Source organism: Coregonus lavaretus (assembly GCF_964263955.1).
Source record: "Coregonus lavaretus genome assembly, chromosome: 9".
Lineage (NCBI taxonomy): Eukaryota > Metazoa > Chordata > Actinopteri > Salmoniformes > Salmonidae > Coregonus > Coregonus lavaretus.
This window is the reverse complement of record NC_139996.1, coordinates 12,667,726-12,695,454: the sequence shown is the minus strand read 5'-3', so window position 1 is coordinate 12,695,454 and position 27,729 is coordinate 12,667,726. Positions and strand designations below refer to the sequence as shown.

Below are 27,729 nucleotides of genomic sequence, written 5' to 3'. Positions count from 1 at the left end.
CTGGAGCGCTAATTTTAGCTCTCCAAAGCGGTATCCACAGGATTTCTATTTATTTAGCCCCCTAGGTGATACACTTCCTCGACACACCTGGACTTTTACTACGCTTTCCTAAGCGACCTGTAAATTCTTCCCTTCTTCTCTGATTCACTTCCTCGACACAGAAAATAAGCAGTATTGCACAGGATTTCGCCTACCTAAGCAGCCTATAAATGATACACTTCCTCGACACGTTTATAGCGGTATTCGTAGGACTTAACATGTTATTGTCTGATCGCTCAACCAGATGGACAATCGCCCGTGCCGAAATGACCCAGACAGAGCGATCAGCAGGATGAATCAAATGAATCAAATGAATCAAATGAATCAAATCAATTGAACAGACGGTTCAGACGAACAACAGAGTGACATCGACATGTATTCTTAAATTCAAAAGCTCCCAGTCTCTAATTTTCTGGTTCTTAAATTTGGAGAGACCTACTTGGTATTTCTGCAGCTGATGCCGTGCCCTGGATCGAACCACACAAATGTTTATACTATATAAGTAAGAACTTGGCTTACCTTTTAAAAGCGGCCGCTTTTGTTTGTATGGTCCGTCCAAGCCGTTTCATAACTGCAGATGTACACCGTCTCTGGACCTTTTTTTCAACTCCTGGCAAGCTCGCCAAATATTTGACAAAAAAATTGTCAACTCAAAAATATCTCTCAAGAGACTGGAGCTTGTGAATCCAGAAATTAGACTTTATTATTGCGTAACAAAGCCGAGCCACTCCATGGAACGGCTGTCTCTCTTTGGCTTAGAGATCTCTTATATACACACACAAATGCACAGTCATGTATACATAGCTTACAAAGCTACTCCCCTTAAGATCACTGATTAACATATTTAACTGCCACGCCACTATTATCTTTGAAAGTCCAATAACACATGTTGTTTACTCCAAAAGGCCATGGGCGCTTTTGCCTCTTTCCCTTATCTCATTATATTGGTGGCATGGCTCAGATACTTTAAAAAATAAAATACATACATTCATCAAAGCATGTTTACACATTGTATTGACTATATTCCTTATTTAGACATGCATCTGGACTTGTCAATCATGTTTACTATATTTTATCTTTGACATTTCCCAACATTTTCCTTAATGATACATAAAATATTACCATACAACATGTGTGGGTAGAATACGCATTCAACACTCTCCCCTGCCCAGCCACTGGTCTCTCGCCTTTCGAGTGTTCGATGGGTTATCAGCCCCCGCTCTTCCCTGAGCAAGAGCAAGAGGTCAACATACCCTCGGCCCAGATGTTCGTCCGCCGCTGTCGCCGTACCTGGAAGAGAGCCTGGTCTGCTCTTCTCAAGACCACCTCGTATCGATGACAGGCGGACCGCCACTGGACCCCGGCTCCCCGTTATCGTCTCGGGCAGAGGGTATGGCTGTCCACTCAGGATCTGCAAACTTTCCCTCCGTTTTATCGGCCCTTTCCCCATCTCTAAGATCCTTAGCCCCTCTGCTGTTCGTCTTCTGTTGCCACGCACCCTCCGTACACATCCCACTTTTCATGTATCAAGGATTAAACCTCTGTCTCACAGCCCTCTGTCTGACACTGCCCTGGATTACTGACCTCTGCCTGCCCTGACCCTGAGCCTGCCTGCCGTTCAGTACCTTACTGACTCTGCCCTGGATTACCAACCTCTGCCTGCCCTTGACCTGTCGTCTGCCTGCCCCCTATTTTGTTAATAAACATCTGTGATTCAAACTGTCTACATCTGGGTCTTATCCTGAGTTCTGATAACTCAATCAGGTTGGAAAAGTAGGCTAATCGAGCAGCAGTGAGGGCTTTTTGATATTGCACGGTACTGTCTTTCCAAGCTAGTCAGAAAACGTCAAATTTGATGGAGCACCATTTCAGCTCAAATTTTCTGGAAGCTTGCTTCAGGGATCGGATATTTTCTGTATAACAGGGAGCTAGTTTATTGTGACAATTTTTTTTGAGGGGTGGAGGTTTAGTGGTGCGACTGCATCCAGGCTATTACGCAAGGTAAAGTTTAGATCCTTGGCTAGGTGATTAACTGATTTTTGTACTCCGTCCTTGCGTAGGTGGAGTCTGGAAGTGCATCTAGGAATCTTTGGGTTGTATCAAAATGTATAGCACGGCTTTTGATAATCCTTGGTTGGGGTCTAAGCAAATTATTTGTTTTGCGATTGCAAATGTAATACGATGGTGGTTCAATAGTCCAGGATTATGATGAAAAACATTTAGATCCACAATATCTATTCCATGGGACAAAACTAGATGCAGGATATGATTGTGGCAATGATGGCTCCGAAAGCACTTCTCCATGTGAATATTGAAGTCACCAAAAATTTTAATATTATCTGCCATGACTATGAGGTCCGATAGGAATTACAGGAACTCAGTCAAGAACAGTGTATACGGCACAAGAGGCCTGTAAACAGTAGCTATAAAACGTGATTGAGTGGGCTGCATAGATTTCATGGCTAGAACCTCAAAAGACAAAAATGCAGTATTTTTTTTTCTTTGTAAATTGAAATTTGCTGTCATAAATGTTAGCAACACCTCCGCCTTTGCAGGATGCGTGGGGATATGGTCACTAGTGTAACCAGGAGGCGAGGCCTCATTTAACGCAGTAAATTAATCAGGCTTAAGCCATGTTTCAGTCAGGCCAATCACATCAAGTTCATGTAATTATGTTCAGTGATTAGTTCATAGACTATGACTACCTTGGAAGTGAGGGATCTAACATTAAGTAGTCCTATTTTGAGATGTAAGGTATTATCACAATCTCTTTCAATAATGACAGGAATGGAGGAGGTCTATATTCCAGTGAGATTGCTAAGGCGAACACCGCCATGTTAAGTTTTGCCCGACCAAGATCAAAGCACAGACACAGTCTCAATGGAGAAAACTGAGCTGACTACACTGACTGTTCTAGGGACAGACTCCACTAAGCTGGCATGCTGTAAACAGCCTGCAGCCTGGCTTGCACCCTGTGTGGACTCCTGAGTGGCGCAGTGGTCTAAGGCACTGCATCGCAGTACTAGCTGTGCCACTAGAGATCGTGGTTCGAATCCAGGCTCTGTCGTAGCCGGCCGCGACCGGGAGACCCATGGGGCGGCGCACAGTTGTCCACGGTAGGGGAGGGAATGGCCGGCAGGGATGTAGCTCAGTTGGTAGAGCATGGCGTTTGCAACACCAGGATTGTGGGTTCAATTCCCACGGGGGGCCAGTATGAAAAATTTAATAATGTATGCACTCACTAACTGTAAGTTGCTCTGGATAAGAGCGTCTGCTAAATGACTAAAATGTAAATCTCATTGTGGAGCTAGAGGAGTTAGAGCCCTGTCTATGTTGATATATAAGATGAGAGCACCCCTCCAGCTAGGATGGAGTCCAGCAGGCCAGGCATGGTCCTGGTTGTGGGTGGGTCCCAGAAAGAGCACCAATTATCTACAAATGCATTATTTTGGGAGGGGCAGAAAACAGTTTTCAACTAGCGATTGAGTTGTGTGAGTCTGTATCACTCCCCCAAACAGGGAGGGGGCCAGAGACAATTACTCGATGCCGACACATCTTTCTAGCAAAGTTACAATCTATGTTGCGCTTGGTGACCTCTGACTGTTTCATTCTGACATTTCTGGTACCGACATGGATAAAAATATCCCTATACACTCTACACTCACCAGTTTTAGCCTCAGTCAGCATCATCTTCAGATGAGCCTTTACGTCGATAGCCTGCCCCCTGGTAAAGAATATATGATCGCTGGATGATTCATTTTAAGTCTAATATTGCTGGTAAAGGAGTTGCCAATGACTAGGTATTTCAATTTGTCAGTGCTAATGGTTGGAGGCTTCAGCGGCTCAGACCCCGTAACGGGTGGAGGAGAGGCCTGAGAAGGCTCTGGTGCTGACTCCAACTCGTTGCTTAGTGGGGAAAACTGGTTGAACGTTTCTATCGGCTGAATGAGCCACACCGGTTGAGCAAGCCGACAGCATTTCTTTCCAGAAGCTGTCAGAAAATTGTCCAGCTGCGGGTACTGTGCGGGGGATTAACACTACTACCTGTATTTACTGGTCGCTGTTTAATCCTTTCCTACACTTAAATTGCCCTTGCCTAACGATTGCGTCTGAAGCCGGGATTGCAACTGGGCTATCCTCACCATAAGGCGATAGTTCTCCTAAATATTATGAGTACAGCGAATTGGTCTGTATACTGTGGTTAGTTCTGTAGGCTATGTCATGTTGTTAATGTGTATATACTGTAGAGCTAACTCAGTGTTACCCACCCTAACCCCTTATCCTGTCAATGAAGATAAATGATAAGGAGAGAAGACCTGCAACCAAGGTTATAGCCTACCAACGCTGTTACCACGCTCCCCTCCTTCCGCTTAGGCTAAAGCTTGTGAACAGACTTAATGGTCAGTGCCTCTGCTCGGGGTGTGGTCCTTGGAGAGACTGACTCAATGGAGTGCGTGATAAACAGTCTCTTCCAACACCACTGCTAGGCAGACCTGGGTTCAAATAATATTTGAAATAATTTGAAATAATGAATCAGTGCTTGATTGAGCTTGCATGGCTTAATGAAAGATTAGAATAGTACCAACACTGTAAACCCTGCACATCTGCCACTCCATGCAGACCAGAGCAAACACTCAGTGTTTGAAAGATTTCCAATAGCGTTTGAACCTAGGTCTGCCGGTAGGGGCTTTCTGTTATCTCTCATCTTAGCTGGGCAGCAGATCCAGACAGGAGGAGAGGAGAGGATGCTCCTTCCGTTTAAACGATGAAAGATGACCCATAGCCTTAGGCTGGGGTGTCTGTGCCACACTCCCGCTCCAAATCAACTGCTCAGGACCCAGGACGAGCTCCCACAGCGACCCTGCTTTAAAGATGATACATTACACAGGCACACCAAGGAAACCCCCTCGATAAAACTAGGACCTAAGTATCAGCTGAGAAATAATATTTTCTAATTTTTCAATAAATGTGATGTTCTGTGACATGGATTTCCAATGGCTTCTATAACTCTGAATCTCACTATCTCATTGGTTTCATTTTAAGAATCGAAGACCATCGCCAAAACACAGACGGTTCTGCCGAGTTGTTCTGCCGAGTTGTTCTGCCGAGTTATTCTGCCGAGTTGTTCTGCCGAGTTATTCGGAGAAGGAAAGAGATGAAGGCTCCACACCACTCTTTCACTTAATAATAATAATAATATGCCATTTAGCAGACGCTTTTATCCAAAGCGACTTACAGTCATGCGTGCATACATTTTTTGTGTATGGGTGGTCCCGTGGATCGAACCCACTACCTTGGCGTTACAAGCGCCGTGCTCTACCAGCTGAGCTACAGAGGACCAAATAAGGGTAAAATAAATTAAATCCCCCCCTCCCTTCTCCAGACTATCCCTGGAGACCTTCTCCCATTCCTCACTTCCCTCATCAACTCATCCCTGACCTCTGGCTGTGTCCCCTCTGACTTCAAAATGGCCCAAGTTGCTCTCCTCCTCAAGAAACCAACACTTGAGCCCTCTGATGTCAAAAACGACAGACTGGTATCCCTTCTTTCTTTTGTTTCCAAAACACTTGAGCATGCTGTCTCTGACCAAATCTCTCACTGTCTCTCTCAGAATGATCTTCTTGACCCTAACCAGTCAGGCTTCAAGATGTGTCACTCAACCGAGACTGCTCTTATCTGTGTCATGGAGGCTCTCCGCACTGCCAAAGCTGACTCTCTCTCCTCTGTTCTCATCCTCCAAGATCTATCCGCTGTCTTCGACACCTTGAACCATCAAATCCTCCTCTCCACCCTCTCAGGGCTGGGCGTCTCAGGCTCTGCACACTCCTGGATTGCATTCTACCTGGCAGGCCGCTCCTACCACGTGGAGAGGGTCTGTGTCTGCACCCCGTGCTCTCACTACTTCTCTCTATACACCAAGTCACTCAGCTCTGTCAAATCCTCACACAGTCTCTCCTATCATTGCTATGCGGATGGCACTCAGCTACTTTTCTCCTTCCCCCCCTTCTGACACCCAGGTGTCGTCATGCATCTCTGCATGCCTGGCAGATATCTCAGCTTGGATGTTGTCCCACCACCTCAAGCTCAACCTCGACAAGACGGAGCTTCCCTGCTCCAAGACCTCTCCATCATGGTTGACAAATCCATGGTGTCCCCCCTCCCAGAGTGCAAAAAACCTTGGCGTGACCCTGGACAACACCCTGTCGTTCTCTGCAAACATCAAAGCAGTGACTCACTCCTGCAGGTTCATGTTCTACAACATCTGTAGAGTACGACCCTACTTCACACAGGAAGCAGCGCAGGTCCTAATCCAGGCAGTTGTCATCTCCCGTCTGGACTACTACAACTCGCTGTTGGCTGGGCTTCCCGCTTGTGCCATCAAACCCCTGCAACTTATTCAGAACAATGCAGCCCGCCTGGTGTTCAATCTTCCCAAGTTCTCCCATGTCACCCGCTCCTCCGCACTCTCCACTGGCTTCTAGTCGAAGCTCACATCAACCACAAGACTAGGGTATTGCCTACGGAGCAGCAAGAGGTACTGCTCCTCCATACCTTCATGCTATGCTCAAACCCTACACCCCAACCAGATTACTCCATTCTGCCACCTCTGGTCTCTTGGTCCTCCCATCCTTACGGGAGGGCAGCTCCCGCTCCTCCCAATCCAAGCACTTCTCTGTCCTGGCACCCCAATGGTAGAAACCAGCTTCCCCCTGAAGCTAGGACAGCAGAGTCCCTGGGCATGTTGTCATGTGATGTAGCACCCTCTCCTCTCTCCCTACACCTGTTTGTGTGTGCGTGCGCGTGTGTGTGCGTGCGCATGTGTGTGCGTGCGCGTGTGTGCGCTCTATGAACAGCGCCGGAAGAAGATGGCTGCCGTTTTACAGCCCTCTAACCAATTGTACTATTATGTGTGTTTTTCCGCGTTATTTGTAATTTATTTTGTACATAATGTTTCTGCCATCGTCTCTTATAACCAAAGAGAGCTTCTGGATATCAGGACAGCGATTACTCACCTCGAATTGGACGAAGACTTTTTCTTCAACGAGGCGTTCGCGAAGGATATCATACAGACACCCGACAAGGCCCAGATCCCCGTCATTCGCGTGAGGAAGAGACGGAGATATCGTGGACGCAGATCCGGGTGCCTTGTAAGGATCCGACGGCGAACGAGTAAACTGCCTCTCCCATCAATCCTATTAGCCAACGTTCAATCTTTTGAGAATAAAATTGACGATTTAAGATTACGGTTATCCTACCAACGGGACATTAAAAACTGTAATATCTTATGTTTCACGGAGTCGTGGCTGAACGACAACAATGACAACATTCAGCTAGCGGGCTATACGCTACATCGACAGGACAGAACTGCAGACTCTGGTAAGACAAGGGGTGGCGGTCTGTGTATATTTGTAAACAACAGCTGGTGCACAAAATCAAATACTAAGGAAGTCTCAAGGTTTTGCTCGCCTGAGGTAGAGTATCTTATGATAAGCTGTAGACCACACTATTTACCAAGAGAGTTTTCATCTATATTTTTCATAGCTGTCTATTTACCACCACAAACCAATGCTGGCATTAAGATTGCACTGAATGAGTTGTACAAGGCCATTAATCAACAGGAAAACGCTCATCCAGATGCAGCGCTCCTAGTAGCCGGGGACTTTAATGCAGGGAAACTTAAATCCGTTCTACCTCATTTCTACCAGCATGTTAAATGTGCAACCAGAGGGGAAAAAACTCTAGACCACCTTTACTCCACACACAGAGACGCATACAAAGCTCTCCCTCGCCCTCCATTTGGCAAATCTGACCATAACTCTATCCTCCTGATTCCTGCTTATAAGCAAAAACTGAAGCAGGAAGCACCAGTGATTCGGCTAATAAAAAAGTGGTCAGATGACGCAGATGCTAAGCTACAGGACTGTTTTGCTAGCACAGACTGGAACATGTTCCGGGATTCTTCAGACAGCATTGAGGAGTACACCACATCAGTCACTGGCTTCATCAATAAGTGCATCGATGATGTCGTCCCCACAGTGACCGTACGTACATACCCCAACCAGAAGCCATGGATTACAGGAAACATCCGCACTGAGCTAAAGGGTAGAGCTGCCGCTTTCAAGGAACGGGACTCTAACCCGGACGCTTATAAGAAATCCCGCTATGACCTCCGACGAACCATCAAACAGGCAAAGAGTCAATACAGGTCTAAGATTGAATCATACTACACTGGCTCTGACGCTCGTCGGATGTGGCAGGGCTTGAAAACTATTACAGACTACAAAGGGAAGCACAGCCGCGAGCTGCCCAGTGACACAAGCCTACCAGACGAGCTAAACCACTTCTATGCTCGCTTCGAGGCAAGCAACACTGAAGCATGCATGAGAGCACCAGCTGTTCCGGACGACTATGTGATCACGCTCTCCGTAGCCGATGTGAGTAAGACTTTTAAGCAGGTCAACATTCACAAGGCCGCAGGGCCAGACGGATTACCAGGACGTGTACTCCGAGCATGTGCTGACCAACTGGCAAGTGTCTTCACTGACATTTTCAACATGTCCCTGACTGAGTCTGTAATACCAACATGTTTCAAGCAGACCACCATAGTCCCCGTGCCCAAGAACTCTAAGATAACCTGCCTAAATGACAACCGACCCGTAGCACTGACGTCTGTAGTCATGAAGTGCTTTGAAAGACTGGTCATGGCTCACATCAACAGCATAATCCCAGAAACCCTAGACCCACTCCAATTTGCATACCGCCCCAACAGATCCACAGATGATGCAATCTCTATCGCACTCCACACTGCCCTTTCCCACCTGGACAAGAGGAACACCTACGTGAGAATGCTATTCATTGACTACAGCTCAGCATTCAACACCATAGTGCCCTCTAAGCTCATCACTAAGCTAAGGATCCTGGGACTAAACACCTCCCTCTGCAACTGGATCCTGGACTTCCTGACGGGCCGCCCCCAGGTGGTAAGGGTAGGTAACAACACATCTGCCACACTGATCCTCAACACGGGGGCCCCTCAGGGGTGCGTGCTCAGTCCCCTCCTGTACTCTCTGTTCACCCATGACTGCATGGCCAGGCACGACTCCAACACCATCATTAAGTTTGCCGACGACACAACAGTGGTAGGCCTGATCACCGACAACGATGAGACAGCCTATAGGGAGGAGGTCAGAGATCTGGCCGTGTGGTGCCAGGACAACAACCTCTCCCTCAACGTGACCAAGACAAAGGAGATGATTGTGGACTACAGGAAAAAAAAGAGGACTGAGCACGCCCCCATTCTCATCGACGGGGCTGTAGTGGAACAGGTTGAGAGCTTCAAGTTCCTTGGTGTCCACATCACCAACGAACTATCATGGTCCAAACACACCAAGACAGTCGTGAAGAGGGCACGACAAAGCCTATTCCCCCTCAGGAGACTAAAAAGATTTGGCATGGGTCCTCAGATCCTCAAAAAATTCTACAGCTGCACCATCGAGAGCATCCTGACTGGTTGCATCACCGCCTGGTATGGCAACTGCTTGGCCTCTGACCGCAAGGCACTACAGAGGGTAGTGCGTACGGCCCAGTACATCACTGGGGCAAAGCTCCCTGCCATCCAAGACCTCTATACCAGGCGGTGTCAGAGGAAGGCCCTCAAAATTGTCAAAGACTCCAGCCACCCTAGTCATAGACTGTTCTCTCTGCTACCGCACGGCAAGCGGTACCGGAGTGCCAAGTCTAGGTCCAAAAGACTTCTCAACAGCTTCTACCCCCAAGCCATAAGACTCCTGAACAGCTAATCATGGCTACCCGGACTATTTGCACTGCCCCCCCACCCCATCCTTTTTACGCTGCTGCTACTCTGTTAAGTATTTATGCATAGTCACTTTAACTCTACCCACATGTACATATTACCTCAACTACCTCAACTAGCCGGTGCCCCCGCACATTGACTATGCAACGGTACCCCCCTGTATATATAGCCTCCCTACTGTCACTTTATTTTACTGTATATATAGCCTCCCTACTGTCACTTTATTTCACTTCTGCTCTTTTTTTCTCAACACTTTTTTGTTGTTGTTTTATTCTTACTTTTTTGTTTAAAATAAATGCACTGTTGGTTAAGGGCTGTAAGTAAGCATTTCACTGTAATGTCTGCACCTGTTGTATTCGGCGCATGTGACCAATAAAATTTGATTTGATTTGATTTGGTATGTGTGTGTCCGTTGTCGTCTCGACATTAGAGGCTGCTGCTGCCTATTGAAATCACTGGCCACTTTAAGAAATGGAACACTAGTAACTTTAATAATATTTACATATCTTGCATTACTTATCTCATATGTACAGTATATACTGTATTCTATAATATTATACTGTATCTTAGTCCATGCCGCTCTGCCATCGCTTGTCCATGTATATATTCTTAAATTCCATTCCTTACTTAGATTTGTGTGTATTGGGTATATGTTGTGAAATTGTTAGATATTACTTGTTAGATATTACTGCACTGTCGGAACTAGAAGCACAAGCATTTCGCTACACTCGCAATAACATCTGCTAAACACATGTATGTGACAACTAAAATTTGATTTGATTTGATTTGTAGCGTAATCCTGGCTGTTAGGCTTGACTCTGAACCACTCTCTGCAAACTGCCACTTTCACTTACTGTGGTTTGTACCATTTCTGTCAATCATGTCACATGATGTATTCAGCAGCCAACCTGCCTGTCTGTCACAACCGCCTACCTCGCTGGAGTACTACTTCTTCTGCCTGCCTATTCACACGTTGCCACGGTAACAAGTGGAAACTGTGGCTGTATTGCTATCTCTACCTCTACCCATGGATGACATTTTTCATAAATTTGGTGTGCAGGTAGTGGATGCAAATTGAAAAGGGAACGATGATTATGGAGGTGGCATTTAAATGAACAGGGATGTAGGGCTGCGATTGACTTCAGGAAAGACCAACAAAAATCATCCAACCACCATTTGTTATTTTCTTCATTTCTTTACAAGTACAGCATTATCTTTAAGCAGGCAGCTATTCTATTTATTTCTTAAATTCATACGTGAACTCAGGATTAGTTAAAGCCTCAGGTTCCTTATTTACAAAGAAGTGATAAGTCATTACCTATTCAAGCAGTTTGTTAATAAGATATTTAAGCACAATATATTTCATATTTTTCTATTTGGCTTTTATGGTCTACTGCACTAGACTCAGTATAGCAACAGTTTTAGACTCAGTATGGCAACAGTTTTAGACTCAGTATAGCAACAGTTTTAGACTCAGTATAGCAACAGTTTTAGACTCAGTATAGCAACAGTTTTAGACTCAGTATAGCAACAGTTTTAGACTCAGTATAGCAACCATTTTAGATTCAGTATAGCAATAGTTTTAGACAGGTTCACTTGTCATTATTCCCCCACAAAACACTAGATACATTTTTGTTGTTGTTACACGGATGGTCAGGGGGCCGGAACATAATTACAAATAATTTGTAGACTGCAAATTGACTGCAAGAAGCCAAAACAGATCTAATATTTGACATAAAAAATCACCCGTGGGCCAAATTCTGTCCGACAGTTGGGAAACCCTGCACTAGACTACTGCAACAGCGTTTCCCCTGCCATAACCCCTCACATTGGTTTCACAAAAAAGAGAAGATGATGGGAAAGTGCTGTTTTTGGATATTAATTAGCGATTGTCAAGGATGCACAGAAATTCCAAAGTACAGTGCATTCGGGAAGTATTCAGACCCCTTCCCTTTTCCCACATTTTGTTACGTTACAGCCTTATTCTGAAATTGATTGAATCAATTTTTTCCTTCATCAATCTACACACAAGACCCCAAAATGACAAAGTGAAAACTGGTTTTTAGAGCAAAGTACAGAGAGATCCTTCATGAAAACCTGCTCCAGAGCGCTCAGGACCTCAGACTGGGGCGAAGGTTCAGCTTCCAACAGGACAATGACCCTAAGCACACAGCGAAGACCACGCAGGAGTGGCTTCGGGAGAAGTCTCTGAATGTCCTTGAGTGGCCCAGCCAGAGCCAGGACTTGAACCCGATCAAACATCTCTTGAGAGACCTGAAAATAACTGTGCAGTAACGCTCCCCATCCAACCTGACAGAGCTGAGAGGATCTGCAGAGAAGAATGGGAGAAACTCCCCAAACACAGGTGTGCCAAGCTTGTAGCGTCATACCCAAGAAGACTCGAGGCTGTAATCGCTGCCAAAGGTGCTTCAACAAAGTACTGAGTAAAGGGTCTGAATACTTATGTAAATGTGATATTTCCGGGTGGTTTTAAAAATACATTTGCAAAACATTCTAAAAAACGGTTTTTGCTTTGTCATTATGGGGTATTGTGTGTAGATTGATGAGGAACAAAAAACGATTTAATACATTTTAGAATAAGGCTGTAACGTAACAAAATGTGGAAAGAGTCAACGGTTCTGAATACTTTACGAATGCACTGTATGTGTGGTTTTTAGTTCCGATTATTTGTTTGCCATATGTGATCTATAAGAGAGCTTCATAAATTGTTTATTCGATTGTGGGGTCTGAATAGTGTGAGAAGACAACAATATATTTGGTGAGAATCACAACATAGGGTACAAAATCTATTCTAGCTCTTAAAAGGTCAGTATCCTACATTGGGTGTACAATTTTCAATTACAGAATTATTTAATCTGCAGTTATTCTTCTGCTATTTATACTGTTACCAATAATATTTACATGTTAATAGTATCTTCTGATAACAATTATTATGTCTCATACTAAATGCAATCTATTAGCTTCCAATATGTAGGTATGTACAGTGCAATCGGAAAGTATTCAGACCCCTTGACTTTTTCCACTTTTTTTTTCCACTTTTTTTCTACTGAATTGGTTTTCATCAAGGATCTCTCTGTACTTTGCTCCGTTCATCTTTGCCTCGATCCTGACTAGTCTCTCAGTCCCTGCCGCTGAAAAACATCCCCACAGCATGATGCTGCCACCACCATGCTTCACCGTAGGGATGGTGCCAGGTTTCCTACAGACAGGACGCTTGGCATTCAGGCCAAAGAGTTCAATCTAGGTTTCATCAGACCAGGGAATCTTGTTTCTCATGGTCTGAGAGTCTTTAGGTGCCTTTTGGCTAACTCAAAGCGGGCTGTCATGTGCCTTTTACTGAGGAGTGGCTTCCGTCTGGCCACTCCACCGGATTGGTGGAGTGCTGCAGAGATGGTTGTCCTTCTGGAAGGTTCTCCCATCTCCACAGAGGAACTCTAGAGCTCTGTCAGAGTGACCATCGGGTTCTTGGTCACCTCCCTGACCAAGGCCCTTCTCCCCCGATTGCTCAGTTTGGCCGGGCGGCCAGCTCTAGGAAGAGTCTTGGTGGTTCCAAACGTTTTCCATTTAAGAATGATGGAGGCCACTGTGTTCTTGGGGATCTTCAATGCTGCAGAAATGTTTTGGTACCCTTACCCAGATCTGTGCCTCGACACAATCCTGTCTCGGCGCTCTAAGGACAATTCCTTCGACCTCATGGATTGGTTTTTGATCTGACATGCACTGTCAACTGTGGGACCTTATATAGACAGGTGTGTGCCTTTCCAAATCATGTCCAATCAATTGAATTCACCACAGGTGGACACCAATCAAGTTATAGAAACATCTGAAGGATGATCAATGGAAACGGGATGCACCTGAGCTCAATTTTGAGTCTCATAGCAAAGGGTCTGAATACTTATATAAATAAGGTATTTCAGTTTTCTATTTTTAATAACTTCACAAAAATGTCTAAAAGACTGTATTCGCTTTGTCAGTATGGGGTATTGTGTGTAGATTGCTGTGGAAATTATTTATTTAATCCATTTTAGAAGAAGGCTGTAACATAACAAAATATGGAAAAAGTCAAGGGGTCTGAATACTTTACGAAGGCACTTTATATCTAGCTGTCAGGTAACACGTTCTGATGAAATGGCTTGTCCTGCACTTTGTAAAAACCCAGAGCGCATTGAGTGAATGTTGGAAAAAGATCTAGATTCCTTTCTAAACATAGCAATGTGAATGCAAAGAGAACTCGGACCACAAAATAGGTGAAGTGAACTGGCAAAAGAGTTGAGTCCTCATTCAAAGGCAAGGGCAGTTTGAATACAAAGAGAACTGAGTTCTTTAGCTTTTTTTTACCACCGAGTTCACTTTAAAGAGGACTGAGATCGGTTCTTTTAAAGAGGACTAGATGTGAAAACACCCTTAATGTTGTTCATACGTCACCTTTCCAGAGATTTGCTTCAGCATGACATTATTACATCCCTTTATTGAAGAGCCAATGATCAGTGGTGTAAAGTACTTAAGTAAAAATACTTTAAAGTACTACTTAAGTAGTTTTTTGGGGTATGTGTACTTAACTCCGTACATGGAGTCTGACAACAAAAAATACTTGTTACATTTTGAATACTTAGCAGGACTTGAAAATGGTCCAATTCACGCACTTATCAAGAGAACATCCCTGGTCATCCCTGCTGCCTCTGATCTGGAGGACTCACTAAACACACATGCTTCGTTTGTAAATTATGTCTGAGTGTTGGAGTGTGCCCCTGGCTGAAAAACAATAAAATGGTGCAGTCTGGTTTGCTTTATGTAAGGAATTTGAAATGAGTTATACTTTTACTTTTGTTTTTAATACTTAAGTATATTTTAGCAATTACATTTACTTTTGATACCTAAGTATATTTAAAACTAAATACTTTCAGATTTTTACTCAAGTAGTATTTTACTGGGTGACTTTCACTTTTACTTGAGTCATTTTCAGTGGCGATTTTAGCATGGAAATGTTAATGGGGCAAAAATATAAAATAATTGAGGATGCATGCTAGTAAAGCCACTACACAACACAACACAACACTAAACAATACATGAATTGCATTATAACAGTGACAAACGGTGCCCACAAACTGTTAGGGCCTACATAAAGCTGTTCCAACAGCAGTCCCAACATCTTACCACTGCTACACCTGGCTATCAGCGGAGCCTTGTCTGGCAGCCTCATTTACTGCCTTTAAAAAAAACATAGCTGACATGGCTGACCTGCTTAAACAAATGTGGTTTCTACTGACAATTGAGATGTACAAACTATGGCATAAGGGGACGACAAGCGGATAAGACATTAATGAGCAAGCTAGGACGAACGTAGTCAATATAACTATTTGTGCAGCACTTTTGAAATGTACAGCGACAGAATTCAGAACATGGGCCGTTCTTACAGTGTTCTCCCTGTACACCAAGTCAGAACCGTAGGATAAATAAAGGGGGTATATAAGCAGACAATGAAAGCTCTTACAATATTAAATGATTACATTTCTCTAAAAACAGGCTATAGGCTACATGTGCACCACCAAGTCAGAACAGTAGGCGAAATTAAGAGGGGAAAATAGACCAAATTATTAGGGTGAGGCACATGGGCTACAAACAGCTTACATTTTAGTCATTTAGCAGACACTCTTATCCAGAGCGACTTACAGTTAGTGAGTGCATACATTTTTCATACTGGCCCCCCGTGGGAAACGAACCCACAACCCTGGCGTTGCAAGCGCCATGCTCTACCAACTGAGCTACTGGGGACTACACAACTACTACACAACATACACTTAGTATTACTTTCTTAGCTACAGTATACATATCTCCCTGGCATATTACATCTTTTATGCAGCAGCATACAATACATTTTTGGACTCACCTTGTTGTGCTGTGCTCACTTGAACAGGAAGGTGGCGCGGCGGTCCTTCGTGGGCAAATTTTGTCATCAAACTTTGTCATCAAAGTCTGGCATTCTCTGGATTTATGGTGCTTTCAAGTCAACTGGTAACTCTGAAAAAAACAAGGTTGAATCATGATGACGTCAGTGATCTTCAGGTCGTAGCTCTAGAAAGAGGCCCGAGTTCCTGACTTACAATTCTGAGTTGGATGACCGTTCAAAACGTATTTTCCCAGTTGGAGCTAGTTTTTTCCGAGTTCCCAGTTGTCTTGAACTCACTGAAGTCAGATTTCCCAGTTCCGAGTTAACAGTTGTTTTGAGTGCGGCAGAAATCATGCTGGATTGACAGCATGGCCAATGTTGAATGTTTATAATTTTAAGCTTGGAAAAGAGACCCTTAAACCCAGATTTGGGACCACACAGACACTCCACTGAATAGCAGGCTAGTGATTGCTTTGCAATGCTTGCAGTTAGCCACTGATTCCTTCCAAACACTCATTGTTGAATTTGTGATTTCCAATTTGTTGTGTAATGTTTATGTCCAATGGCCAATGAGCACCGATACATTTTATCTATAATTTCTCTTCATAATTTCTCTTCATATGACAAGGATTAAAAAGGATTTGCCAGTAGATTGTCGACTTGATTCATGATGATGACTGCTAGCTAAGATTTTGAAAGTATGATGTTGACATGATCAGTCCAATCAAAGCTACTGTAGATATAACGTGATTTGACGTCATTTTATCTGTGGCCAATGACCTTGAGCCTTCTTGGATCGGCACTTCTAATGTAACTCTATGGCAGCACCCAAGGGACTTGAATTTTCGAGCTCTACCCTTAAATTTGGCGGTGACGTAGTGTCCCCATAAGTGACAGAACACTGAGCCAATCACGGCGCAACTAGAGAACACGACCAACCCCTACGCTCCGTATTTTCCGCTGGCTACCACAGAAAGCGCTGAGCTAGGCTGAAACACCTGCATTTTGGAGCTGCCTTACTCAAGAAAGCAAAAAAGAGACCATGTTTGTATGCGGCTTTATTAACTCAATGATGAAAAAAAATACATATATATATATATTGTTTGCACACTGATATGTGACATTAATGCCAAAATAACATGCAAAACAGGCAACCCCCCCAAAAATGTGGGGCTCAAAACAGGTGGGGCTCTGCCTCACCTGCCCTGAATGACGGGTCGCCACTGGTCATTTTCTATTAAGGTGTCTTTACTTTTACTCAAGTATGACAATTGGGTACTTTTTCCACCACTGCCAATGATTTCCTGCTCTTGTTCCATTGACTTTCATTTGCATAGTGTTATTTGTAGATTATACTTAGCTAGGTCCTTTGAGTTCAAGACAACAGCAACCAATAGGCTGTGGTGTGTAACACTGTGAATTTTCACAAGAAGCACACCTTTTGCTTAATTCATTCACAAAGTAAAATATAATGTGGATAACAAAAAAGCTAAACCAAGTTCCAACCATAGAGATCCTATTAAATGATTGTTCTAATTCTATTGCTCCAACAACCAGAGCTGGGGTACAGTGAGGAAAATGTCCAAAGACTGACAGAAGTGGGGATGGGATCCTTTGTTGCTGGCTCAAAGGAAGTGAATGATTGAGTGAGTGAGTAAGTGAGTGAGTCGTTTCATCTGGCTGAGTAATTTAAGACTAATTAAGTGGTGGTTGCCATGGCCCCCGTCCTCTGGCTGGCTGACAGGTGGCAGTAGAACGCATGACCTTGCTCTCTGCTGGTTACTATGACAGCCAAGAGCTTCCTGGCTCCCCTCCTTTCCCCTGCCATGACACTGCAGGAGTCTGCTTTGGATTGAGCTGCTTTGATGGTTTATTTCTTCTTTATGATTTGTTCATGATGCATCATGTGTGGTGGATGTTATTGGCTACAGGCAGTTAGGTTTGCAGTTTGATGGGTCTGTATTTTGACAGTATTCAGTCAAACAGTCACTTCTTCTTACTCCAATGTGGATATCTTAAGTTAGATGTAATGAAACAACATCAAAAGTGTCCTCCTCAAACATGATATCGTTTCCTGTCACATCCAAATAGGAATCTGAATATTCTCCTTTGCCTTACTGAGAGTAAAACTGTCCTGTGGAGAAAGATTTTGCCCATGAAAGCTGCCTGCTATTTTTACAGATTGTTTTAGCTCCCCCAGAAATAGCCAGTTCATATCAGTTTGTATTTTTCTAAGCATTTCTTGATTTTTTTAAACTCAATTTAGGGGCCTATCAAAAACCAATGTCCTTTTGCAAAGGGAATGTCATGTGTTCGCCGAATGCTCAGGTGTATTCATTGGGCTATGTCATTCAAGCACCAAAGTAATTCAAATGTTTGGTCTTAATTAGTAGAAGATTTAGTCATCCCTTTCTCCTTTTGCTCTGTTTTCTGCCTTATTGTGTAGGATTCTGCCTTGTTGTGTAGGATTCTGCCTTGTTGTATAGGATTATGCCTTGTAATAATAATAATAATAATAATAATAATAATAATAATCCTTGTTGTGTAGGATTCTGCCTTGTTGTATAGGAGTCTGCCTTGTTGTGTAGGATTCTGCCTTGTTGTATAGGATTCTGCCTTGTTGTGTAGGATTCTGCCTTGTTGTGTAGGATTCTGCCTTGTTGTGTAGGATTCTGCCTTGTTGTGTAGGATTCTGCCTTGTTGTGTAGGATTCTGCCTTGTTGTGTATAGGATTCTGCCTTGTTGTGTATAGGATTCTGCCTTGTTGTGTATAGGATTCTGCCTTGTTGTGTAAAGGTTTCTGCCTTGTTGTGTATAGGATTATGCCATGTGATAATCATCTCAAATTAATTTAGCATGGGTGAGAGGAGAAAGAGAAAGCACTCATTTCTAGTTCAAACACAGCAAGCAAGCACACAGTTCAAATTAATCTTACATTATCATAGGTCACTGAATTAATTTTCCAAATGGCAATTGGTGTGATTTCTCCTGGGAAAAGTGACTGGCACGTTGGCCTGGCTGGTGTATTTCTGCATGTGAATTTCCAGTTATGATGAGATAAGATGCAGTCGACATGATTTGTCGGGTAGAGGCAGGCAACCTAGGATGTGTCCCAAATGGCACCCTATTCCCTTTATAGTGCCCTATGGGCCCTGTTCAAAAGTAGTGCACTATATATGGAATAGGGTGCCATTTGGGATGCAGCATAACATGCTCTGTCTGTTGGGAGATGCAGGCAACCTAGTGTGTAACTGAAATGGTAATCTCAGTCGTAACCCAGAACCAGTACTGACTGAAATGGCTGCTCACTCAGCTCTGTCCAGTGGATGGAATCCAGGCAGATATAACATGATGAAAAGCATTGTGAGTCGGTGGGTGTGGAATTTATGAGTCGAAGATGTTATAGAATTAAGTAGATGCACCTTGAAAGGCATAATTTAAACTAGAGCAGTAGTGGTAAGCCTATTCACTATTCACCTCTACTCAGTCACTGAGGACGGACTAAACATTTCTGATGGTTTTATTTCATCCCATTTACTTAATTAGTCAATTATTGGATTGATGGATTGATTGGCCAGAGTGGTCAATCACAAATCACATCACCTGGTTTCCCATGCAGGTCTTAGCCAGTTAATGATATAGAATTTAAAATATACCTATGCTGTGAAGCTAGACTACAATTCTCTTGATTATCCTGTTGAGACACAACAATTTGCCCCCTGTAGCTGTGTGACATTTGGTGAGGTAGACTGTTTATCCATTGAACCGTAGGAAACCAGTAGGAAAAAATGAGTAGATGTGACTTTGACTAATTGCCTCAAATGAGTAAGGCGGGAAGTTCAGGATTGTTTCCATTAATTAAACTTCAGCTGCTAAGTAATTGTCGCTCGGAGACCGAGAGGTCTGTAAGTTACAGTAACTGTTCTCTGGCCATATTGGACTAGGAGAACAACTCCAAAAGCCTTGAAGTGCTCTCCACCAGTAAACTAAGCTATTGCCTCACAAACCCACACACAACTCCAGCCATTACTTTAACAGGGCATGGCTATATTTTCCCCAGCCTGTAACTACTATTGGCATGGGGCAGTTTATGTGTTACTTGTGTAATTACATCTTTGGATACCCTTCTGAAATCAATAGGAAGTGCCAGCATAAAGCACAGCCATTGAGCTGGACACGGTCCTGTGTTGAAGGCCGTGGTAAGAAACAGTGCGGCTTGCAGCAGATATTGCATGCGTCCCAAATGGTACCCTATTCCCTTTATAGTGCACTACTTTTGACCAGGGCCCATAGGGCTAAATAGGGAATAGGGAGCCATTTGGGAATCATCCATTACTCACCAATGACAGAACAGAACAGAACAGAACAGAGGCCTTGGGAGGATTCTAGAACTAGAACTCCCCAGGAGGCTGGTGTCATCATTTGAGGCTATTTGACATCAAAGTCACTCAACAATGTGTTAAAAATCTGTGGACCTGTGTACAGATTGCCATTACGCAAGCAATTAAGTCTGTGGTGTTACCAAACTTAAAGTAGTGCAGCCTCTCAGCTTGTTCATTTTTAATCTAGGCCCATTTCTGGAGGTGGGAGTGAACATCGTTTGTAGGTACCGCAGGCTAATTTTCAGTAGACTACAGGGAGCTAAAATCTGCTGTTGCTTGTCAATGTTACTGATGACTGTTCATCATATACAGTACCTTTAATGCACACTTAGTACATTGTGGTCCAAGCCAAGACGAAGATCCTATTATAGACGAAGATCCTATTATAGACAAAGATCCTATTGTAGACGAAGATCATATAATAGACGAAGATCCTATTATTGACGAAGATCCTTTTATAGACTAAGATCTAATGGATCCACTTCAGTACGACCAGCTTTTTGCCAATGGTGGCTACGTCCCAAATGGAACCCTATACTCTATATTGTACGCTCATTTTGACCAGGGCCCATATGGTAGTGCGCTCTATAGGGAATAGGATGCCATTTGGGAGACATGCATCGTTTTTACACCTTCTCTATCTGGAGGAGGAGACGTGTTGTGTGCCAATAACGTCACTGGACTATAGTCTCTAATGTTATGTAAATGAAACGCTCTAGTCTATTTTTTATGAAATATTCATCCTGTAAGGCATGGAAAAACACCTCTATTTTTCTCCCTAGAATGGCTCATTTGAATTATAATGTGTCATATTATTGTTGTCTGTTTTGTTCCTAGTTCCTGGGTGTATAGCCCAGTGGCAGGTCATTATGCACCTGTATGTAAGCGGTGTCTGGTCCGGAATGCATCCCAAATGGCACACTATTCCCAAAATTGTTTTTATTTAACCTTTATTTTGACAGGGAAGTCATACAGAGACTAGAGTGTATTTTACAGATGAGCCCTGCATAAATAAACTATACACATACAATATACAAAATTAGAAAACAAATTAAGAAAAACAGACACATATATCAGCATAGAGGTCTCCGGTCATTACGCTGAACTGACCAAGGGGGACCAGAACATCTCATTTCAGAGAGCTCTGTAAATTGTTCCACATAAAGGGCTAAAGAAAACTAAAAGCAGCTTTAACCAACTCTGTGGGGACCGATGTGACCTCCAGTGTTATCCAAGCCTGAGACCAGGTTTGGTAATTTGTAAGTCTAAATAGAATTAATGATGATAGATACATAGTTTCTGCATGAGTGCCTTGTAGATAAACACAAGAAAATGCTGCTCTCTCCTTACATACAAAGAGGCCCAACACACTTTTTGATACAAAACACAATGGTGAGTTCTATAAGCATCACCAGTAATAAACCTAATGGCACAATGGAAAACAGCATCTAGTGGTTTAAGTTTAGATGCTGCTGCATGCATACTGTAAATACTGAACAAAAATATAAACACAACATGCAACAATTTCTAAGATTTTACTGAGTTACAGGAACAGGAAATCAGTCAATTGAAATCAATTCATAAGGCCCTAATCTATGGATTTCACATGACTGATTTCACATGACGATCCCGCAGGTGAAGAAGCCAGATGTGGAGGTCCTGGGCTGGCATGGTTACACGTGGTATACAGTTGCGAGGCCGGTTGGACATACTGCCAAATTCTCTACAATGACATTGGAGGCAGCTTATGGTAGAGAAAGGAACATTACATTCTCTGGCAACAGCTCTTGTGGACATTCCTGCAGTCAGCATGCCAATTGCACACTCCCTCAAAACTTGAGACATCTGTGGCATTGTGTTGAGTGACAAAACCGCACATTTTATTTAGTGGCCTTTTATTGTCCCCAGCACAAGGTGCACCTGTGTAATGATCATGCTGTTTAATCAGCTTCTTGATATGCCACACCTGTCAGGTGGATGGATTATCTTGGCAAAGGAGAAATGCTCACTAACAGGGATGTAAACAAATTTGTGCACAACATTTTTGAGAAATAAGCTTTTGTGCATATGGAAAATGTCTGGGATCTTTTATTTCAGCTCATGAAACATGGGACCAACACTTTGAGTTTCTATTTTTGTTCAGTGTAGATAATATCCCCATAATCTAAAATGGACATAACAGTGGCCTGGACAATTTCCTTCCTATTAACAAAAAATTCACCAGCTCAGTGACATGTTTTTTAAATGAAAGTTTGTCATCAAGCCAGATACCAATATATTTGTAGGAAAGAACTTGTTCAATTTGTGTACCGTTCAAACTAGTCTTTACAAATTCATTTCAATCTGGGTTATGGGACCTAGAAAAAAGCATGCATTTTGTTTTGTTTGCATTTAGCACTAACTTTAGATCCAATAGTGACCTCTGCAGTGCTTGAAAATCAGACTTAAAATGTGAAAAGGCTTGGCCATCCGATGGAGCAATGGAATACAACACTATCATCTGCATACAAATGAATATATATATATATTTTGAAACCTTCGGCAAGCATCAGTACCCAACCCTATCGAGGACAGCTTATTTAACAGAATAACATGGTGTACAGTATCAAAGCTTTTGACAAATCTAAAAACATGGCAGCATAACTCTTTCTATCATCTAAGGCATTTGCAATATAATTTACAACAAGCATGGTAGCCGTAGTGGTGCTATGTTTAGGTCTGAATCCAGATTGATTAACATGAAGAATACCATTTACAGATAACGTAGCTGTTTGTTGACCAATTATTCTAGTATTTTCACAAGACAAGGGAGCCTGGAAATGGGTGGATAATTATCAAGATCACTACTATCCCCGCCCTTATGGAGTGGTAGCAACAGAACGCTATGACCAGAACTGTATGACCAGAACGCTATGACCAGAACGCTATGACCAGAACGTTATGACCGGAACGTTATGACCAGAACGCTATGACCAGAACGTTATGACCAGAACGCTATGACCAGAACGCTATGACCAGAACGTTATGACCAGAACGTTATGACCAGAACGTTATGACCAGAACGCTATGACCAGAACGTTATGACCAGAACGGTATGACCAGAACGCTGTGACCAGAACGGTGTGACCAAAACGCTATGACCAGAACGTTATGACCAGAACGTTATGACCAGAACGCTATGACCAGAACGGTATGACCAGAACGCTATGACCAGAACGCTATGACCAGAACGGTATGACCAGAACGCTATGACCAGAACGTTATAACCAGAACGTTATGACCAGAACGCTATGACCAGAACGTTATGACCAGAACGTTATGACCAGAACGTTATGACCAGAACGCTATGACCAGAACGCTATGACCAGAACGTTATGACCAGAACGCTATGACCAGAACGTTATGACCAGAACTCTATGACCAGAACGCTATGACCAGAACGTTATGACCAGAATGGTATGACCAGAACGCTATGACCAGAACGTTATGATCAGAACGGTATGACCAGAACGCTATGACCAGAACGCTATGACCAGAACGTTATGACCAGAACGGTATGACCAGAACGCTATGACCAGAACGCTATGACCAGAACTCTATGACCAGAACGCTATGACCAGAACGCTATGCGGTCCTTGGTCAAAAGTAAGGCAATGTGTAGGGAATAGCATTTGGGACACTGCCCAGGATGTGAGTTGACTCTGAGCAGTCCGACAGGATGTTGTTAGAATAGTTTTGGCATGGCTGTCGTTATGTGAAGGTGTCTGTGTGGCTGTCTGACTGTCGTTATGTGAAGGTGTCTGTGTGGCTGTCTGACTGTCGTTATGTGAAACTGTCTGTGTGGCCGTCTGTTTTCCTACAGTGACAGGCCTAGTTCACGACCCTGCCCCAGGGATAGTTCTATTCTAGCCTTCATGTTAGCCTCATTAACTGGAGTGTTGGAAGAGTTTTACATCCACATGTCACATCTGTCAGAGGAATAGACCATAGATGAGTGCATTCCCAAATGGCACCCTATTCTCTTTATAGTGCACTACATTTGACCAGGGCCAATAGGGAACAGGCTGCCATTTGGGAAGCAGATGTAGTGTTGGAAGTTTCACGTCCATGTCTCATCTGTCAGGAGAGTGGAGCTGTGGAGGTGGTTTGAAAATGACGGTCCGCCTGTTTTTGCATCCTTTTCATAGCCGCTCCTCAGATTGCTATGCATGACTCATTAGTATCATTATTGGGAGCCAAAACAAGGAGAGGAATCTCACTAATAAAGGAGGGTGCATGGTGTCTATGATCCGCTGGCTGCTGTGCTGTGTCCTAAATGGCACCCTATTGGCTAGTGCACTACTTTTGACCAGTGACCTGACCAAAGCCTATGGGTCCTGGTCAAAAGAAGTGCACTATATAGGGAATAGGGTGCCATTTGGGACGCATCCTTAGCCTTAGCACAGAGGAAATGTGTCTTGTAACTATTGTTGTGTGATGTTCTCCGTCTCCCATCAGGACTCATGTTTAAAGCATGTTTAAAGCATGCTTCCAAAAATCAGGCTGTCTGATTTTTGGAAGTCGTCTTATTTCGCTGCAAATAGAGGATGCGTCACAAATGGCACCCTATTACCTACATAGTGCACTACTTTTGAACAGAGACCTATGGGCCCTGATGCACAAAATAGGGAATAGGGTGCCATTTGGGACACAGCCTGAAAGAGAGAGCTCATCTCTGGGCCGGCCAGCAGGACGTCTCTCTGTGATTTTGATAATGGAGACTGAGACGGAGACGGCAGCTGGAGAATCTATTGTTGCTGCTACTCTGTTGGAGGCATCTCTGTTGGAGCCTGAACGCCTTGTCAGACTTTCCGTCTGATAGAGTTACACACATATCATTTAGCCTGTCTGTTAGCTGCCCTGGACTCTTTTGCTGAACAACTATTTTAGCCAAAAAATGTATTCTGTTTGATATTCCATGTTCTCCTTTTTGTTTTTTTGGACCAGGATGTTGTAACTTAACAGTTCCCTCTGGTGTTAACAGTTCCCTCTATTTCTCTATTTATCTGAGCTTCAGAGTGTCGGTTTGTTTAGTCTCCCTCGTAGTTGTGTTTGTAAGGGTCAAACATAAGTCACTCTGCGTTTGTGTTCTGTCTCATCAACGCCCTGTTGGACAGCCTGCACTGTTCATTATTTTAATATTCCATATTCCCTATTTCATTCCCTGTTTCCTATTCACATTCACATTCCCTATTCCCTATCTACTACTCCCTATCCACTATTCCCTATCCACTATTCCCTATCCACTACTCCCTATCCATTATTCCCTATCCACTACTCCCTATCCACTACGCCCTATCCACTATTCCCTATCCACTATTCACCACATCGACTCCTGTTGACGTTTAGAAACCCTCTGTTTCAGTGTGAAAATGGCACAGGGCATCTGGTCTGTGTTGTTCTGTGCCGTGAGATGAGACGCCATCCAGTAGATATAACACCACCGGTCACAGCGAGCCCAGTGTGATGGTGGCAATACATAGTGATGATTGCTTCCCATGATAAGACAGACAGCAGAATGAGATGACGGGCCTCTCCTGTGAGGATGTGTTTATGAGTCTGAGACGTCTCACAGTGTAATGTCTTTTGAAGGGCCTGTTTTTGTAACTCTCTAACACAGATAATCTATCTCTGTCATACATCTAGATGTACTCCCTCCTATGGTTTGTTTCTGTCTCCCACACTCCTTTGTGTTTCATATAATGAACGAAAGTGTCAGTTCGTTCAGGCAGTTGGACAGACAAACGTTTATTTATTTATTCAATCTTTATTTAGCCAAGAAAGTCAGCTAAGAACACTTTCTGATTTACAATGACACCTGATATTTACCTGAATTGAACTGATATTGACAAGTTTCAGTATTATAGCAATTAGCTGGTTTTCCTGCCATTAACATGAAGCTGGTTTGAACTGTGTGGTTGATAACATACTGCAAATGACTTGATTAGTGTAGAACATGGGTTGATGAAATGGGCCTCATTAGTATGAAGATAGCACTGTGTTTGTTTGGCTAATTGCTTTTCAGAACTCTATTTACAGTCATGATGAATGTAGATACAGTGGGGAGAACAAGTATTTGATACACTGCCGATTTTGCAGGTTTTCCTACTTACAAAGCATGTAGAGGTCTGTAATTTTTATCATAGGTACACTTCAACTGTGAGAGACGGAATCTAAAACAAAAATCCAGAAAATCACATTGTATGATTTTTAAGTAATTAATTTGCATTTTATTGCATGACATAAGTATTTGATACATCAGAAAAGCAGAACTTAATATTTGGTACAGAAACTTTGTTTGCAATTACAGAGATCATACGTTTCCTGTAGGTCTTGACCAGGTTTGCACACACTGCAGCAGGGATTTTGGCCGACTCCTCCATACAGACCTTCTCCAGATCCTTCAGGTTTCGGGGCTGTCGCTGGGCAATACAGACTTTCAGCTCCCTCCAAAGATTTTCTATTGGGTTCAGGTCTGGAGAATGGCTAGGCCACTCCAGGACCTTGAGATGCTTCTTACGGAGCCACTCCTTAGTTGCCCTGGCTGTGTGTTTCGGGTCGTTGTCATGCTGGAAGACCCAGCCACGACCCATCTTCAATGCTCTTACTGAGGGAAGGAGGTTGTTGGCCAAGATCTCGCGATGCATGGCCCCATCCATCCTGCCCTCAATACGGTGCAGTTGTCCTGTCCCCTTTGCAGAAAAGCATCCCCAAGGAATGATGTTTCCACCTCCATGCTTCACGGTTGTGATGGTGTTCTTGGGGTTGTACTCATCCTTCTTCTTCCTCCAAACACGGCGAGTGGAGTTTAGACCAAAAAGCTCTATTTTTGTCTCATCAGACCACATGACCTTCTCCCATTCCTCCTCTGGATCATCCAGATGGTCATTGGCAAACTTCAGACGGGCCTGGACATGCGCTGGCTTGAGCAGGGGGACCTTGCGTGCGCTGCAGGATTTTAATCCACGACGGCGTAGTATGTTACTAATGGTTTTCTTTGAGACTGTGGTCCCAGCTCTCTTCAGGTCATTGACCAGGTCCTGCCGTGTAGTTCTGGGCTGATCCCTCACCTTCCTCATGATCATTGATGCCCCACGAGGTGAGACTTGCATGGAGCCCCAGACCGAGAGTGATTGACCATCATCTTGAACTTCTTCCATTTTCTAATAATTGCGCCAACAGTTGTTGCCTTCTCACCAAGCTGCTTGCCTATTGTCCTGTAGCCCATCCCAGCCTTGTGCAGGTCTACAATTTTATCCCTGATGTCCTTACACAGCTCTCTGGTCTTGGCCATTGTGGAGAGGTTGGAGTCTGTTTGATTGAGTGTGTGGACAGGTGTCTTTTCTACAGGTAACGAGTTCAAACAGGTGCAGTTAATACAGGTAATGAGTGGAGAACAGGAGGGCTTCTTAAAGAAAAACTAACAGGTCTGTGAGAGCCGGAATTCTTTCTGGTTGGTAGGTGATCAAATACTTATATCATGCAATAAAATGCAAATTAATTACTTAAAAATCATACAATGTGATTTTCTGCATTTTTGTTTTAGA

At 43.5% G+C, this 27,729-nt stretch overlaps 1 protein-coding gene and 1 pseudogene across 2 annotated transcripts in view; one reads left to right on the top strand and one right to left on the bottom strand.

Annotated features, from left to right (window-relative positions):
- LOC311134866 (mitochondrial inner membrane protease subunit 2-like) overlaps window positions 1-27,729 on the top strand; it is a 222,058-nt pseudogene that overhangs the window by 62,086 nt on the left and 132,243 nt on the right. The window lies entirely within an intron of this gene.
- LOC311134789 (carboxypeptidase A1-like) overlaps window positions 1-27,729 on the bottom strand; it is a gene marked incomplete at both ends in the record, with an annotated part of 54,757 nt that overhangs the window by 2,572 nt on the left and 24,456 nt on the right. The window lies entirely within an intron of this gene.